At 41.7% G+C, this 16,818-nt stretch overlaps 1 protein-coding gene across 2 annotated transcripts in view; it reads right to left on the bottom strand.

Annotated features, from left to right (window-relative positions):
* LOC124805101 (probable cytochrome P450 6a13) overlaps positions 1 to 16,818 on the bottom strand; it is a 147,582-nt gene that overhangs the window by 105,592 nt on the left and 25,172 nt on the right. Inside the window, exon 1 of one of the 2 annotated variants that reach the window (XM_047265545.1) lies at positions 15,869 to 15,937. The exons of the other annotated variant lie outside the window; for it this stretch is intronic. The gene's annotated coding sequence lies outside the window, so the exon portion shown is untranslated. Of the gene's footprint in view, positions 1 to 15,868; positions 15,938 to 16,818 lie in introns of those variants that run through there. 2 annotated transcript variants of the gene reach the window in all.

Below are 16,818 nucleotides of genomic sequence, written 5' to 3'. Positions count from 1 at the left end.
GTGTGTCAGACCCACCATACTTGCTCCGGACACTGCGAGAGGGCTGTGCAAGCAATGATCACACGCACGGCACAGCGGACACACCAGGAACCGCGGTGTTGGCCGTCGAATGGCGCTAGCTGTGCAGCATTTGTGCACCGCCGCCGTCAGTGTCAGCCAGTTTGCTGTGGCATACGGAGCTCCATCGCAGTCTTTAACACTGGTAGCATGCCGCGACAGCGTGGACGTGAACCGTATGTGCAGTTGACGGACTTTGAGCGAGGGCGTATAGTGGGCATGCGGGAGGCCGGGTGGACGTACCGCCGAATTGCTCAACACGTGGGGCGTGAGGTCTCCACAGTACATCGATGTTGTCGCCAGTGGTCGGCGGAAGGTGCACGTGCCCGTCGACCTGGGACCGGACCGCAGCGACGCACGGATGCACGCCAAGACCGTAGGATCCTACGCAGTGCCGTAGGGGACCGCACCGCCACTTCCCAGCAAATTAGGGACACTGTTGCTCCTGGGGTATCGGCGACAATCATTCGCAACCGTCTCCATGAAGCTGGGCTACGGTCCCGCACACCGTTAGGCCGTCTTCCGCTCACGCCCCAACATCGTGCAGCCCGCCTCCAGTGGTGTCGCGACAGGCGTGAATGGAGGGACGAATGGAGACGTGTCGTCTTCAGCGATGAGAGTCGCTTCTGCCTTGGTGCCAATGATGGTCGTATGCGTGTTTGGCGCCGTGCAGGTGAGCGCCACAATCAGGACTGCATACGACCGAGGCACACAGGGCCAACACCCGGCATCATGGTGTGGGGAGCGATCTCCTACACTGGCCGTATACCACTGGTGATCGTCGAGGGGACACTGAATAGTGCACGGTACATCCAAACCGTCATCGAACCCATCGTTCTACCATTCCTAGACCGGCAAGGGAACTTGCTGTTCCAACAGGACAATGCACGTCCGCATGTATCCCGTGCCACCCAACGTGCTTTAGAAGGTGTAAGTCAACTACCCTGGCCAGCAAGATCTCCGGATCTGTCCCCCATTGAGCATGTTTGGGACTGGATGAAGCGTCGTCTCGCGCGGTCTGCACGTCCAGCACGAACGCTGGTCCAACTGAGGCGCCAGGTGGAAATGGCATGGCAAGCCGTTCCACAGGACTACATCCAGCATCTCTACGATCGTCTCCATGGGAGAATAGCAGCCTGCATTGCTGCGAAAGGTGGATATACACTGTACTAGTGCCGACATTGTGCATGCTCTGTTGCCTGTGTCTATGTGCCTGTGGTTCTGTCAGTGTGATCATGTGATGTATCTGACCCCAGGAATGTGTCAATAAAGTTTCCCCTTCCTGGGACAATGAATTCACGGTGTTCTTATTTCAATTTCCAGGAGTGTATATCACATAACTAATGGAGAATATCTGAATCAGACGGTGGAGAAAAGAAATTTGAGGTACAAGTTGATTAAAACCGGGGATCGGTTGATGGAACACTCCTGAGGCATCACGGTTCGTCAGTTTTATGATGAAACGGGGATTGAGGGCTTGACGGGTGGGAGGCGGGAATTGCGGAAGCGCACCGAGCGTTGGCTACGGTAACCCGATTCAAATAAATGCACATTGCAGCAAAGATGCAGAGGCGAAGAGGCTTGTGCAGAATATAACGTGGAGTGCAGCGTTCGACCAGTCTTTGGACTGAAGACCGCAGCAGCAACAACAACAACGAGCAGAAACCGACCATGACCTCTGGAGCTGATACGACGCGCTCGCTGGCCGGGGTGGCCGAGCGGTTCTAGGCGCTTCAGTCTGGAACCGTGCGACCGCTACGGTCGCAGGTTCGAATCCTGCCTCGGGCATGGATGTGTGTGATGTCCTTAGGTTAGTTAAGTTTAAGTAGTTCTAAGTTCTAGGGGACTGATGACCTAAGATGTTAAGTCCCATAGTGCTCAGAGCCATTTGAACCATTTTGAACCCTGCTCAGCCTCAATAGACACGTCATACACAAATGTTCGGAGCAGTGCAAGCAACGGCTGCAAACATTTATGCACTCAAATGGATCGTACTCTGGAAGTGACCAAGCCTAATTAAACGTACTATAACGGTACTTTGCGAGCAGGCGTGTCAGTTAGCATCATATTAATTAAAATCGGGTATAAATAGACTTTATTTTGAAAGAATTAAAAAGGGCAAAGTAATACGAAACTTTAATAACTGCACAGTATTACTAAGAAGCAATACAATGAAAAATAATAAAAAGCAAAGTAGCAAAGACCAAGCGGGACAGAAAGATATAGGGGCGCGTTTGTTTTTTAATACATATAAAAGAACATGTAGCACATTATTGAGCTCTCTACCTTCAGTTATCGCGATCGGGCTAGTCGATGAAAAAGTGGTACGCGATTGCGAAATTCGTTAAGGAGATTATTTAAGGACTCTTCAAGCACGTTTAAAATACATTAGGTGTGACGAAGTGATCAGAGACGTTTATTGTCGGGTGAAGTGAAAATGAATCCGACAACATAATTCGAACTTTATGTTAGCTGGGAAAAATACTCTTGGGAAACTATTATGGTCGTGGAACCCACGAAAGTTGTACGCAGCGGAAAGCTATAGTTTAGGTAATTCTGCATTTTACAAAATTGTGAAACGTGTATGCGCGGAACATTAAGAGAATCTTATCCTTGGACGGTTGGGTGGGGGTGGGGGTGGGGGGAACTGATACAAACAACGCGCCAGCATAAAAACAGTTCGCTTATTAACTACCAGATATGAAGGATAGGATCATCACCTCCAATCCCGATTCATAGTTCATATTAGTGAAAAGAGAAGTGTTAATAAACAAACTACATTTCAATTTTTGGCTTCATTACGTAGTCTTGACTACATGATAAACAATATCTGTGAAAGTTGTATGCAACGTATCGTCATAATATTTAGCCAACCAATATTGTGGGACACCAAAAATGTAAATGCCTGAAATTGTTCTTACAGTGGATGTATAATGTGTGAGTGCGACGAACTATATTGAGAAACTGAACATCCATTACGTACTTGCATGTTTATCTGCGAAAATGGTCCTTGTCGGTACATCAGCATAGAGATCGAATAGAATCGCTGGAACATTGCAAACCATTCAGATTAATCGAACACCTAAACACGCATAATGCTGGTACCACCAGGATGTGTTCTTTCTTCTCACCCCCGTGGCAATAATTGAATTAAGAGTCAGCCGGGAAATACATTTAAATCAATTGACGACCATTGAGCTAGCGTCACGAATTTCCAAACGTCCGCTGCCATGTATGAAGGCGAGTGACACAACGAGTGCTAACGTCGATCGAGGGGTGTCGTCGTGATCGTATTGAATGACATTGAGCGGTTACAGTACCTGGTAAGTACACGAAACTGTAACATTATCATTTCTTTGTTGTCAGTTCCCGTACAAGATATTTGCTTTTAGAACACAAGTGCGCATCTTTAGAGAATTTCTCGTCAGCTCCCAATGAGTTGATGGACTTTGATGATAGGTTACTTGTCCCTCTCTAATGACCTAAACGTCGACGGGATGTTAAACCCAAAGTTACTTCGTCCCTCGATACTTTTCACAGCGTCAAGAACGCTGTAAAAGGTCGAAAAACAGTAGTGCATTAAGAAACCAAGGGAGAGCGCACAACGACACAGCATTTTCAGAAAGGGGAATTACCACTCTAGCTTTACCACAGGGGTAAATATTAGGTCACTCTTGTGCAACGTATAATTGGTCTGTCATGATATGTTCAGAAGGAAGAAATAGTTCCCTCTGCTGCCGACGCATCTATTATAATCTTGCTTAATGGGGAAACTTTAACACTGGGACGGTTATTAGTTATGTTTCCGGGCATATTGTATATCACCTATGACACTGTTGCTCGTTTAGCACCACCCAGGGGTCACGTGTAGGGTAATATAGATTATACCTACGGACGTGAGCAACAATCGACGCCCTGCCGACTACTGTGCACCTGTCTGGTTGGAAAGTGTACATGTGAAGAAGGTAGACACAAAAATTAACGACAAAATGCGCTGCATTACTGCTTCCATCAAATCAGTCCCATGCCACTGGTTACTGGTACTGAGTCACATCCCTCCTTCTCACTTAAGGCGGAAACAAGCTCTTCTGAGGGAGGCCAAGAAAATCTCTGCGTCACCCTCTCTACCACTGCACCAGGAATTCTGTAATCCGCCACAGCAACGACTGCGATCAAGAAGACCAGCAAGTGTTACTGCAGGACAACTCATCGCGGATGGTTTTTATCTAAATGAAAGTTGGAAGCATGAATGGTCAGCAAAAACATTGGGAACAAGAGCCCATCACCTTGATCCCACAAAGAGGCCAAAAGGTTTTGACCTACCGAGGAAGCTTTGGTGCCGCCTCAATAGGTTAAGGACTGGACATGGTTGCTATAGGTACTTCAGGTACAAATGGGGTTGGATCAGTTCATCAACGTGTGAATGTAATCAAGAAGAGCAGACAATTGAACATTTAGTCCAACGCTGTGCCCTTCATTCATACCATGGAATTCCCGATGACTCGTTCACTCTCACACCCAGCTTAATTAACTGGTTGAAAAACACGGACTTTATGGTTTAATCTTGTCTAATATCATATGTATATTGTACAAAAATCATTTGCCTTATATCAACTGTATATTGTATAAAATCACCATACGATTAAATAAATAAAACACTTGGAAATGTAAAATTAAAAAAAAAAATTAATAAGTGGTCTTTCGCAAAGGATTGTCACAAAACTTAGAAAAACACAAAACAAGTACTGTTATATTGTTCAAGATCTTACCCCACGATTACAAATAATGTTTAAGGTTAAATCAATAAATGAAACAGAATACTCTAATTTCATATCTGTTTATATTGATAATAACTTTAAGCAGAAACCAAGTATAATACAGATAATAAACGTCTAAACCCTACAACTTTTATGTCATGAATAACACAAGATTTTGACAGACGTAAGTATCACATAGTTGAATTAATTTTCCCATTTTCATTCTCAAATGTCTTATATATCTGAGGAAAAAAGTGTTACCCGCACAGAATCGCGTAGTAAGGGTAATGTGGTTGTTTTAACTTCCTTTGTACGCTTTGTGGTTCTTTAGTGGATACAGGAGCGAGGAACAGAAGCGATTAGTGGACAGGTAATTCAGATATTAATTTATCCTACAACTAATATCAAATGGTGAAAGTAATAAATAACTTTGTTTGCTGTAGTTGGAGAACCAGTTGCTAACAGTAGATTTGAATGTTGAAATATATACAGATACAAAGGTTTACAATCAGTCAGTCTTCAATACAATGACTACTCGGTATATACGAGCTCTGATAGCTATGGAAGTCTATAAATGCTGTGAAATGGCAAATACATAAAATGGGCTCTGTTCATCGATGTTTGAACTTAAATAGACGCGCCCTGCATTTACGGAGAGGAGCTGCTTGCATATCATTAGTAGCGGCATAAGCGTTCGTGGCTGCACCCTCGTGCCGCGGTGTCGGTTGTAGGAAACGTGGCTGGAGACGCGAGAGTTTTAAAGAGAGGCCGACCGGGTGGCGGCCGATACGGCAGCGGTATCCACTCTAGAACTTCTTGTAACCACTCTTTGAGTAGTTGGGCATACTAACAAAGGCCGCGCAGATCATATAATCCATTATGAATTTAATTGTCAACAATCACAGTTCAAAATCATAAGTGAAGCTCGTAATTATTACGCTAGAAGAAGAGAAGACTTCCAGTGTCCACCACGCACTCTTAATGTGGGACAAAAAGGAGTGAATGACATATTATATATTTACCCGTTTTCTGCTGCACAAGCTCGTCATTTACGTACGACAAATCCTTTTTCGACAATTTGTCATTTACAAGAAATCCTGCAATATAAAATACAGTTTCTTCCTATAAAAGTATAAAATATAGGTTACATGACTATTTTCGTAGATATTTACGTAACTGTTTGTCACAAGACAGCTTCTTAGAGTGTGGAGACTGTTTATCAGTTTCCGTGCTGTTGAGGCTTGTCAGAGGTTGATATATTCTGTGCACTTTGTTATTTGTACTTAGCTTGGCAGCACAATATCTTCGAATGACATATACATGAAGTTACGATTCATATTCACGAAATTTCATTGATGATAGCTACACATGCAAAGACCTTATTATTCTCTACGTTTTCATGTGCTGTGCAAAGACGTACTTTGTGTTGCGGGTCTAATACATGGATATAAAAATAAGGGGAGATGGCGCTGTACACTTACAGTGTTGTTTTGAAGACGGTGCCGCCGTGTTAGGCACCCCAAAACATTAGCAGACTGTTGTTTACATGGAGACTGCTTGGGGTTGCGTTCCGTTCGTTATTTCTGTCGTGTAGACGTAAGAGCCGTTTTAAATAGTAAATATTACAGTGCTTACGGTACAAAATTATCAGAAGGCCTCTTTCAAACGTTTCTCTGTTGTTAAATGAGTATTTGATCCAGTAATATGACACATTTGCTCACGTAAATGTAGCTTTGTTTTTGTTTAAACATTTCAAATAAACGAGAAGAAAAGTATGTGATACGAAAAGGGTGCTTTCCTAATTCCTCTTCTACCGTATCTGCGTCGATAGCTGAGGAATCTAGAGCTCTGAAAACAATGCTTGTTTAATTATTGGTTGATTCTTGCTTGTTACAGTTTCATATTTTAAATCATACCCAAACATGTTCAGTGTTCACGTTACCTAATGTTTCTTTGCTAGGGCATAAATTTGTGCAGTGAGGAAATAAATGAGCAAGACTTGCTGTCATGAGTTGTGAATGTCAACAAAGTGAAATATTCTCGAAATGTAGAAGGAACAAAACTACGTAGATGTATACCTCCATGCAGAATTGAGTTCTTGTTTCATTAGACAGTCAGTGCGTCAGTGTCATTCTAGGTTACATATTTTGTCACTCTGAAATCTTCCATATAAACTGTCATCCAGTGTGTAGCCAGTAATAGCAAAACACGTGACTTCATTTTTGAAAGCAATTTGATGAAGCATCGAAACGACTATTCACATTGGTGTGCAGGATGTGTAAGACTGACGACGTACCATTAGATTTTCTAGCAGCTCATGCTTCCAATATACGGAAGAATGGAAAAGAAAATTGAGAATCTGTGAGATGACGATTAGTTGGGCTTTAGCAAAGGTAAAGGACCAGAGAGGCAGTTCTCACCTTGCGGTTGACTGAAGCCAAATCACAACACATTCATAGGATTTGTCAACGTGGAAAAAGCTTTCCACATGTAAAATGTTGCAAGATGTTCGAAATTCTCAGGAAAGTAGGTATAAGCTGTAGCGAGAGGCGGGTATATAATACGAACAAGAGCAGAGAGGAAACAAAAAGACATTAGGACGAAGAACGAAGCGCTCGGGCTAAAAAAGGATGTAAGACAGTGATGTAGTCTTTCGCATCCACTGTTAATACATCGAAGAAGCAATGACGGAGGTAAAAGAAAGGTTCAAGAGTGTGATTAAAATTCAGTGTGAAAGAGTATTAATGAAAACATTCGCTGATGTCATTGGTATCCTCAGTGAAAGCGAAGAAGGATACAGAATCTGTTGAATGGAATGAACAGTCTAATGTGTGAAGAATATAGATTGAGATTAAATCGAAGTAAGACGAAAGTGATGAGAATTGGCAGAAATGAGAACAGCTAGATACTTAACATCAAAATTGGTGATCACGAAGTAGTCGAAGTTAAGGAATTCTGCTACATAGGCTGTTACAGAGGGGGCACTGAGAAATGGTTGACTAGAACGGGGGAAAGGAATACAGTAGAAAAGGAATGGATAGCTTGAAGAGATGAAACAGCGAAGGCAGCAGAGGATCAAATACGTAAAAAGATACTTCTAGTGGAAATCCTTGGATAACAGAAGAGATATTGAATTTAACTGATGAAAGGAAAAATTTAAAAATGCGACAAATGAGGCAGACGAAAGGGAATAAAAACGTCTAAAAATGAAATCGACAGGAAATGCAAAATAGCTAAGCAGGAATGAGTAGAGGACAAATGCAAGGATTTAGAAGCATATTTCACTAGGGGAAAGATGGAGACCACGTATAGGAAAATTAAAGAGGCCTTTAGAGAAAAAAGAACCAGCTGCATGAACATCAAGAGCTCAGGTGGAAAATCTGTGCTAAGCAAAGAAGGGAAAGCTGAAGTGTGGAAGGAGTACATAGAGGGTCTATACAAGGGAGATGAAGGCAATATTACAGATATGTAAGAGGGCCTAGATGAAGAGGACCTAGATGAAGAGTTTGACAGAGCACTGAAAGATCTAAATGGAAACAAGGGTCCGTCAGTAGACGATATTCCGTCAGGACTACTGATAGCCTTTGGACGGTCAGCCATGATAAAACTCTTCAATCTGGTCAGGAAGAGGTATGAGACAGGCGAAATACCCTCAGTATTCAAGGAGAATGTAATAATTCCGATTCCAAAGAAATCAGTTGCTAATAGGTGGGAAAATTATCGAACTAACGGATAAATAGTCATCGCTGCAATATACTGTCACGAATTCTTTACAGAAGAACGCAGGAACACGCGAGACAATACTGACACTTACAACTTATATTAGGAGGTAGGTCAAGGAAAAGCAAATCTATGTTTATAGCATTTGACAATGTTGACTGCAATACTCTCTTTGAAATTCTGAATGTATCTAGAGTAAAATACAGGAAGCGAAAGCTGTTTACAATTTATGAAGAACCCAGGCGGCAGTTGTAAGTGTCGATGGGCATGAAACGGATGCAGTGGTTGAGAAGGGAGTGAGACGGGGTTGTAGCCTACCCCCAATGATACTCAACCTGTACATTGAGCAAGCACTAAAGGAGACCAAATCAGAATTTAGAATAGAAATTAAAGCTCAGTAAACAGATTAAGAAGGATGTAGGTAGCAATAATTATTCGGAGATGAAGACGCTTGCACGGATAGAGTGTCATGAAAAGCTGCATCAAACCAGTCTTCTATCAGAGGCAGTAAGGGACTTGGAAGAGCGGCTGAACGTAATGGACAGTGTCTTGAAAGAATGATATAAGGCGAACATCAACAAAAACAAAGCAAAGAAAATGGAATGTGGTAGAATTAAATCCGGTGAGGCTAAGGGAATTAGGTTAGGAAACGAGGCAATTAAAGTAGTAGATGAGTTTTAATGTTTGGACAGCAAAATAGCTGATGATGTCCGAAGTAGAGAGGATATAAACTGCGGACTGGCAATGGCACGAGAAACGTTGTTAGCATCAAATATTGACTAAAGAATTAGGATTGCCTTCCTGAAGGTATTTGTCTGGAGTCTAACCACATATGGAAGTGAACATGGACGACAAACAGTTTAGTCAAGAAAAGAATAGAAGCTTTTAAAATGTGGTGTACAGAAGAATGCTAAAGATTTGGAGGGCAGATCAGGTAACTAATGACGAGGTATTGAGTATAACTGAGAGAATAAGAAATCTGTGACACAGCTTGATTAAAAGTAGGGATAAGTTGTTTGGACACATTCTGAGCCATCAAGAAACCGCCAATTTAGTACTACCGGGAAGTGTGGGGGTAAAAATTGTAGAGGGAGACCAAGAGATGAATATAGTAAGCAGATTAAGGAGGATGTAGGTTGCAATAATTATTCGGAGATGAATACGCTAGCACGGATAGAGTATCTTGGAGAGCTGCATCAAACCAGTCTTCGGACTGAAGATCGCGACAACAATAACAACAACAACAGCAACGCAGCATAATAGCCCATGATGGCTGAAGCAAGGCGGAAATAAAGAAAACGGACTACTATTGGCAACAAAGGCATTCCTTGACAGGAGAAGTCTGCTAGGATAAAACGAATGAGGAAGGAATTTTTGAGAACGTAAGTTTGGAGCACAGTATTGTACAGTAGTGAAACACGGGCTGAGGAAAAAATGCAAAAGAAGAGAATCGAAACATTTGAGATATGGTGCTACAGAGGAATGTTGAAAATTAGGTGAGCAAAGAGGAGGTTCGCCGCAGAATAGGCAAGGAAAGGGATATGTGGAAAAACCGATAAGGGACAGGATGATAGGACGTCTTTAAGACATCACGGAATAACTTGCATGGTACTAGAGGGCACTTCAAAAGGTAAAAACTGAAGAGGAAGACAGAGATTGGAATACATCTAGCAAATAATTGAGGTTGCAGGTTATAACTGCTATTCTAAGGTGTAAACGTTGGTACAGGAGAGGAATTTGTGGCGGGCCACATCAAACCAGTAAGAAGACTGATGACTCAAAAAGAAAAGATCACCAGTAGGTGATGGTATTAATGAGCATTTAAACTAATCGCTCCTATATTAGTTAGTGGAAAAGACTGCATTGCGAATAATGGAATAATCTCAGTAAGCTAGATCCCGTATAATGAATATTTTGCTTCAACAGTATGTAACTCATTTTTTTAAACAATGATAACCTAACCTCTGTATCATGCAGGTGCCCATTACAGAGGTGTTTCCCACATATTTCAATAAAGATTTAATTAACAGCATACAGTTTCACACTTGGTTTCCACATTAAATTATTGTATCTGTTTAAAAGTAGCCTGTTTGCTTCATTTCCCAGGATATTTCTTGCCAGGACCTTTCTGTCTCGGTTTTTAAGGAATAACTTGCTTGATTTTACCTCTGAATTTCATTTTGAGATTTAAAAGTACATGAGTTTACATAAAGCTTTGTTGATAAACCAGTAATAATAATAGGAAGCTATTTGACATATCTGACAGTCCTATATTCGTCCACATCTATTAATACGCCATTTGATTTATTCATTCATCCATCACACAGGAGAGCAAATTTACAATGTAGTTGTCACATACAAACATGAACATAAGTGTGCATAGTAAGAAAGATTCTGTGTATATGAAGGGTACTCGGGCATAGCAATCGTGGTCAAAATTCAAATGGCTCTGAGCACTATGGGACTCAACTGCTGAGGTCATTAGTCCCCTAGAACTTAGAACTAGTTAAACCTAACTAACCTAAGGACATCACACACATCCATGCCCGAGGTAGGATTCGAACCTGCGACCGTAGCGGTCTCGCGGTTCCAGACTGCAGCGCCAGAACCGCGCGGCCACTTCGGCCGGCAATCGTGGTCAAGCAGAAATTGAAGTTAAGTTCGTAATGCCTTCTTATAAAGGAATGGAAGTACGTAATAGTGGTAACGTTTGTTTCTGTAAAAAACATTACGGCGATCGGAAACAGAAACGATCGAGGTCTACTCGGTGCTAAGGAAGAATGATCAAGATCTATTTCTATGTAGAGCGTTTTCTCCTCCTAATACGTTTCATCTTACAATGCTGTAGCTTCACTTTAATAGCGTTCCAGCAATGCTTGCTTCTTACTCACACATTTAAAACGATGTTCGAACCGTTACATTATACAATAATAAAATAAAGGCCGATATAAAAATGCGTCACATTGTGCATCCAAAGTACGCAGGAAAATGAGTTTTTCTCAATAAATTAAACAGAAACACTCTTGTGTTACTATTACCGAGATTGTGTATAAAGCTATTCCTTAAGTGAAATGTAGCTGTCAGAAATGTCGAAGGATGAATATAGACATTCCAGTCATGTGCAGTATACAAGTACAAGAAAAGTACTGGGGCATATTTCTGATTCTTCGAAAAGATTACAGGCTTGACTCACATTACAGGTGACGATTAGAAGTGCTAACGATTGAGGTGTTTTCAGAATGTTCCATTTAAAGAAAGAAATAGATAAATAAAGAAATGCAATCAAATGGCTTCCTGTGTTACACACAAGTCACGTAACTGGACTTTTCAGTGCATAGCCTGTAATGCGAAGAAGACCAAAGAAAAGTCCAGATGAATCTGCATGTCATGATTTTTTCCTTTGTCTGTAAGATGCATATTAATAGATGTGGAAGAATATAGGACGGTCAGGTATGTCAACCAGCATTCTTGGCATTGCATGGCATCACCAACAACGTCTTTACTCATAGAAAGGCATTCGCTACTACAGGGAAGGTAGCTGTGAGGCCACAGGAAAACATAATACTGGACCAAACAAACTTAAAGAAGAAACCGTATCTAAAGTGCATCATCATATTATACAGTCACTGAGCAGCCGAAAAACACAGTACAACACGCATGATGACAAATGGTTGTATTTACAAGAAGAATTTAATATTCGATTGTTAGCGCCTATTACATTCGGAGACAAATCTTTCAGACACTGTGACGTACGAACAATATGGACAGATTTTTATGACGAACTACAACATAAGTTTTAGGTACCTCAGAACTGACACGTATGTCTAATCGCTCTAATTTTTCTAATCTCCGATGTAGAAATCGCATTAGTGTGTGACGAATTTCTTCTAACCTTGATTAACAGATGAACAACAGAAAGGTGAAACTCAGATACAAGCTTTGAAAAAGTAGACACAACATCTAAAATGAACTGCATAAGAGGTAAGCAGACACGTTTTACGAGATTAAACGTTCCCAATGTTGAAGTCCAGAAGACCCATGATGAAGAAAGCAGCCTGTAGGGGTAACCAAAAAATCTTACACTTCGTACTATTTCAATCAACGAAGAATATTACCGCAGGCAGCTATCACTTTATTCGTTCAATATTCAATTGCTTTCTTTTGGGAAATATGTATTTTATACATATGACGAAACACTTCCCGATAAAGGACCTGATAAACTGTGTTCAATGCTGTGGCATTTCTGTTCGGAAATTGTGTCTGGCTCTGTGTGTGAACTCAGTTTATTCTACGATTCCAGTTCTGAGCTAAATAAAAATATCCTAAAGTAATGCTTTGGGGTAAGGGAGATGGTGAATATCGGGATGAAGTTATTGACGTCATAACAACTGTCCTTTCTGTTTACTTCTTGGTACCGCGAGAAGCTGAAAATCGTCCTTTCACATTTAAGAAGTCATAAAGTTGTTTAAATATTGGATGTGCCTTAGTTCTGCTTGTTCATTAAGAAATTTGCTGGAATTGCGCCTTAAAAGAGAGAAGGTAATTTTCGGTGTGTCACGATGGAAGGAAATTAATGGGAAAAGAGTAGAACCCCCAACAGAAAGCAAATCCATGAAAGCACAGAATATTTTGAATTTTGTTTGTAGCTATTATTACTGAACTTCTGTGAATATGAATTGTAAATTTAGTGCAAACATATGATGTGTCTTTGGAGTGGGTTGTGCTGTCAAACGAAGGTATCTCCAAAATAAATAAATAAATTAATTAACTGAAAAAAGAAAGGTCTTAACAAATACTCCAAGATACTGCCTTGTGACGCATAAATAGGTAAATATCTACAACAATAGAGGTAAGCCATCTAACATGAATTTTATAGTTCCAAACCAAAAAACTGTATTGTATATAGCGGTTTTTTGGCCACTTGAGTATGACTCTTCCACAAAATACCGCGTGCGGTCGCGCACGTAGTGCCACTGAAGCTTCGCGGTCCATGCGCAGAAGTCGGTTTTCGGCCTGGGGCGGTCTATCTTGCTGTGAAGTCGGAAGCATGAGCCCTACCAAGAGTGAACTGGGAATATATGTTGTTGATGAGAACCTCTCATCGTTCCTAAAAATAAAAACAAGATACAAGGGTGACTTCTCTAACTTTCCGAGGAGATGGAAGTCCATTGTTCGCATTAGTGTTTACCAGTCATTATCATTATTAATTTTATGAATATCTTACAATTTAATTTTATCAATAAATAACATCGATACTAAATACGGTATCATGTTTTATTCAACCTATGTACCGATTCACTAAGGTTTAAAACTTTAAGAGAGGTTTACTACGTTGATTTAGGCAGCGTTTGCAACGAGAGAAGATGTAGTGTCTAGTAATTAGAAAGGTATGTTCAGATGGTTTAACTATAGAGAGAGGATCAGCGAAAGGAGACAGACGAAACAAGTATACGAATGTACCGCAATCAGATGGAGGGCGTTTTTAGCAAAGGCCAGCTTAGCAGTGAACTAATCAACTTAATAAAATAACAGTTTACCTTTCTACGTACAACGGCGAAATAAATCGCAACACCAAAAAATAGTTACCGTAGAGTAATGAAATATCGGGAATACATTTGTCTCGGTAATGTTTTTAAGGAATTAGCGTTGCAAGATCACATGGTAATGTAAACACGAAATAATCTACTGAAAATTAATAAGCGGCGTAACGCCTAGGTTGAATGCAAACATGCAAACGTGCATGCACTGTGTTGTACAGGTGCCGGGTGCCCGTTTGTGGGATTAAGTTCCATGCCTGTTACACTCGGTCAGTTAGTACAGGGACGATTAATGCTGTATCTGGATGCCGATGGATTTTGTCGTCCGATGATGCTCGATTGGAGACAGATCTGGTGATCGAGCAGACCGGGACAACATGTCGGTAGAGCATGTTAGGTTACAACAGCGGTGTGTGAGCGAGCGTTATCCTGTTGGAAAACATCCCCTGGAATGCTGTTCATTAATGGCAGCACAACAAGTCGAATCACCAGACTGACGTACAAATCTGCATTCAAGGTGCGTGGGATGACTATGAAAGTGCTGCTGGTGTCATACGAAATTTCACTGCAGACCAAAACTCCAGATGTATGTACCCTTAGTCTAGTGCGCAGACAGGGTGGTTGCAGGCCCCGACTGTCCTGCTCCTCACCAACCCACGGCCATCACTGCCGCGGAGACTGAACCAGCTTTCATCAGAAAAACAACAGACCTCTAGCCTGCTCTCCAATGAGCTCTCCCTCGACACCACTGAAGTAGTGGTTTGGGGCCAGTGGCAGGTACGCTGCAGGGCGTCTGACTCAAAGCTGACCCTGAAATAACCGATTTGAAACAGTTCGTTTTGTCACTGAGGTGACAACTGCTGCTGCTCAAACTGCTGCTGCAGATGCAGTACGATGCGTCAGAGCCCCGTAGCGAACACAATGGTCGTCCCTTTGGGTAGTGCCACATGGCTGTCCGGAGCACTGTCTTCTTGCGACCGTACATTCTTGTGGAAACCGCTGCCAGTGGTCACGTACAGTGGGTACATTTTCGCCCTGTGTTTATGCATTATCGCACAAAGTACACACAGCTTCTCGTAGCCCTATTATACGACCTCTTTCCAACTCAGTGAACTGTTGATGGTGGCGTCTTTGTCGCCTTAAAGGCATTCTTAACAAACATCAATCTGCCACGTCTAGTCCCACGACCGTTACAGCGCGTGTTTAAACCAGACCTGATACGTATCCTCATAGTGGCGCTAAGAGCGCCACTCTCATACGACTGGCTGAAAATCTGAATAGACATCATCTTTCAGATGTACAAACATGGTTACCAACTTTCGTTTATGTCTTACAACTCGTCCTTAGTATTGCGATTTCTTTTTCCGTCACTGAAATTTGAGTTTAAAAATTTTAGTTCCGAAAATAAATTTCATTCGTAGTAGTGTTGATATGTGACTCCGACGACTAATGAGTTCGCCAACGACCGCCCTAGAGCCTTGTAGGGAAACTACGGATAACCTAAATCAGGATGGTCGAACGCGTATTTGAGTCGTTTTTCTTTAGTATCGACATTATGTGAGTACTAATCGTAGTCGCTACTGTGTACGCACTTGTTATTCGCCAGCTAAGCTGTGGCAGTACAAATGGTTCAAATGGCTCTAAGCACTGAGGTCATCAGTCCCCTAGACTTAGAACTACTTAAACCTAACTAACCTAACTACATCACACACATCCATGACCGAGGCAGGATTCGAACCTGCGACCGTAGCATTACAGGTGGAAACGTTCAATAATTGGCAGAGATGGGAGACTTACTAAACCTGGCCGTGTCTCGGTAGAGAAGCAGCGACGCGGCGTGGCGGACGAGCGGACGGTGAAAACTCAGCGCCGCACACTTGGAGCGGCGGCTTTTATGAGGCCTCGTTATAGCCAATCAGAAACGTCCTGCCGTCTGCAGGAGCATCACGGTGACTTAGCATAGTACGCATAAACTATCAACTAAATAGGATTCGTGCTGATTCATCTCTCATAGAAGTGCGTCAGCAATCGACACTGAGGCGACGTTCTCACAAAATCAACCACAGGACACAGCTTATCCATCGCAAGACGTTATAGATCTTAGACATCTGATCGTAATTAACTGTGTTACATACTCCATAGCATCATTTCATAATGTGTAATGCAAACTGTGACATAAATCTAAATACTGAGTGCTGCGACTGCTCGAAGGACGTGTTCCAGTACAATAATCTGTTTATTTACCACTAAAATACTGTAAAGGGTTCTGTTTGGTACAGATAGACTACTGTTTAATTGATTAGTAGAACATGATAACACAGTAACAATGAAAAACTCTCAGGTATAAATAATCTGAACTATCGCTTTCGCCTGGGAGACCGCAGCATTGTAAATAACATCGTTGGCTTGTTAGCGTTCCGTGACTTTTAAGAGACTTGTGTATTCCGTGACTTTACTAATGAGTTTTTTTTCCTGATAGTAGACCTGACTACGGAAGTACGTATTTTCGAAGGAGGTGTACTTCTATTGTTAAAGAAAGAAACGACAGCCGCTATTGCTGCGAGATATTAGAAAATATTAATTTTTGTCAATATATGGTCTTGTAAGAAGCTGAACATATACTGCAATAGCTGAGCAATGAGAAGAACGTTTTTATGAAATAATAATTGTTACCTTAAAAGGTAAAATTTTTCTCATTTCTGAAGTGAATATTATGCTCATCTTTCCTCTCCTAGCGATTACGATGC

The sequence above is a fragment of the Schistocerca piceifrons genome, chromosome 7, assembly GCF_021461385.2.
Source record: "Schistocerca piceifrons isolate TAMUIC-IGC-003096 chromosome 7, iqSchPice1.1, whole genome shotgun sequence".
Classification (NCBI taxonomy): domain Eukaryota; kingdom Metazoa; phylum Arthropoda; class Insecta; order Orthoptera; family Acrididae; genus Schistocerca; species Schistocerca piceifrons.
Note: the sequence above shows the minus strand (reverse complement) of the source record. Positions and strands in the feature narration are given on the sequence as shown.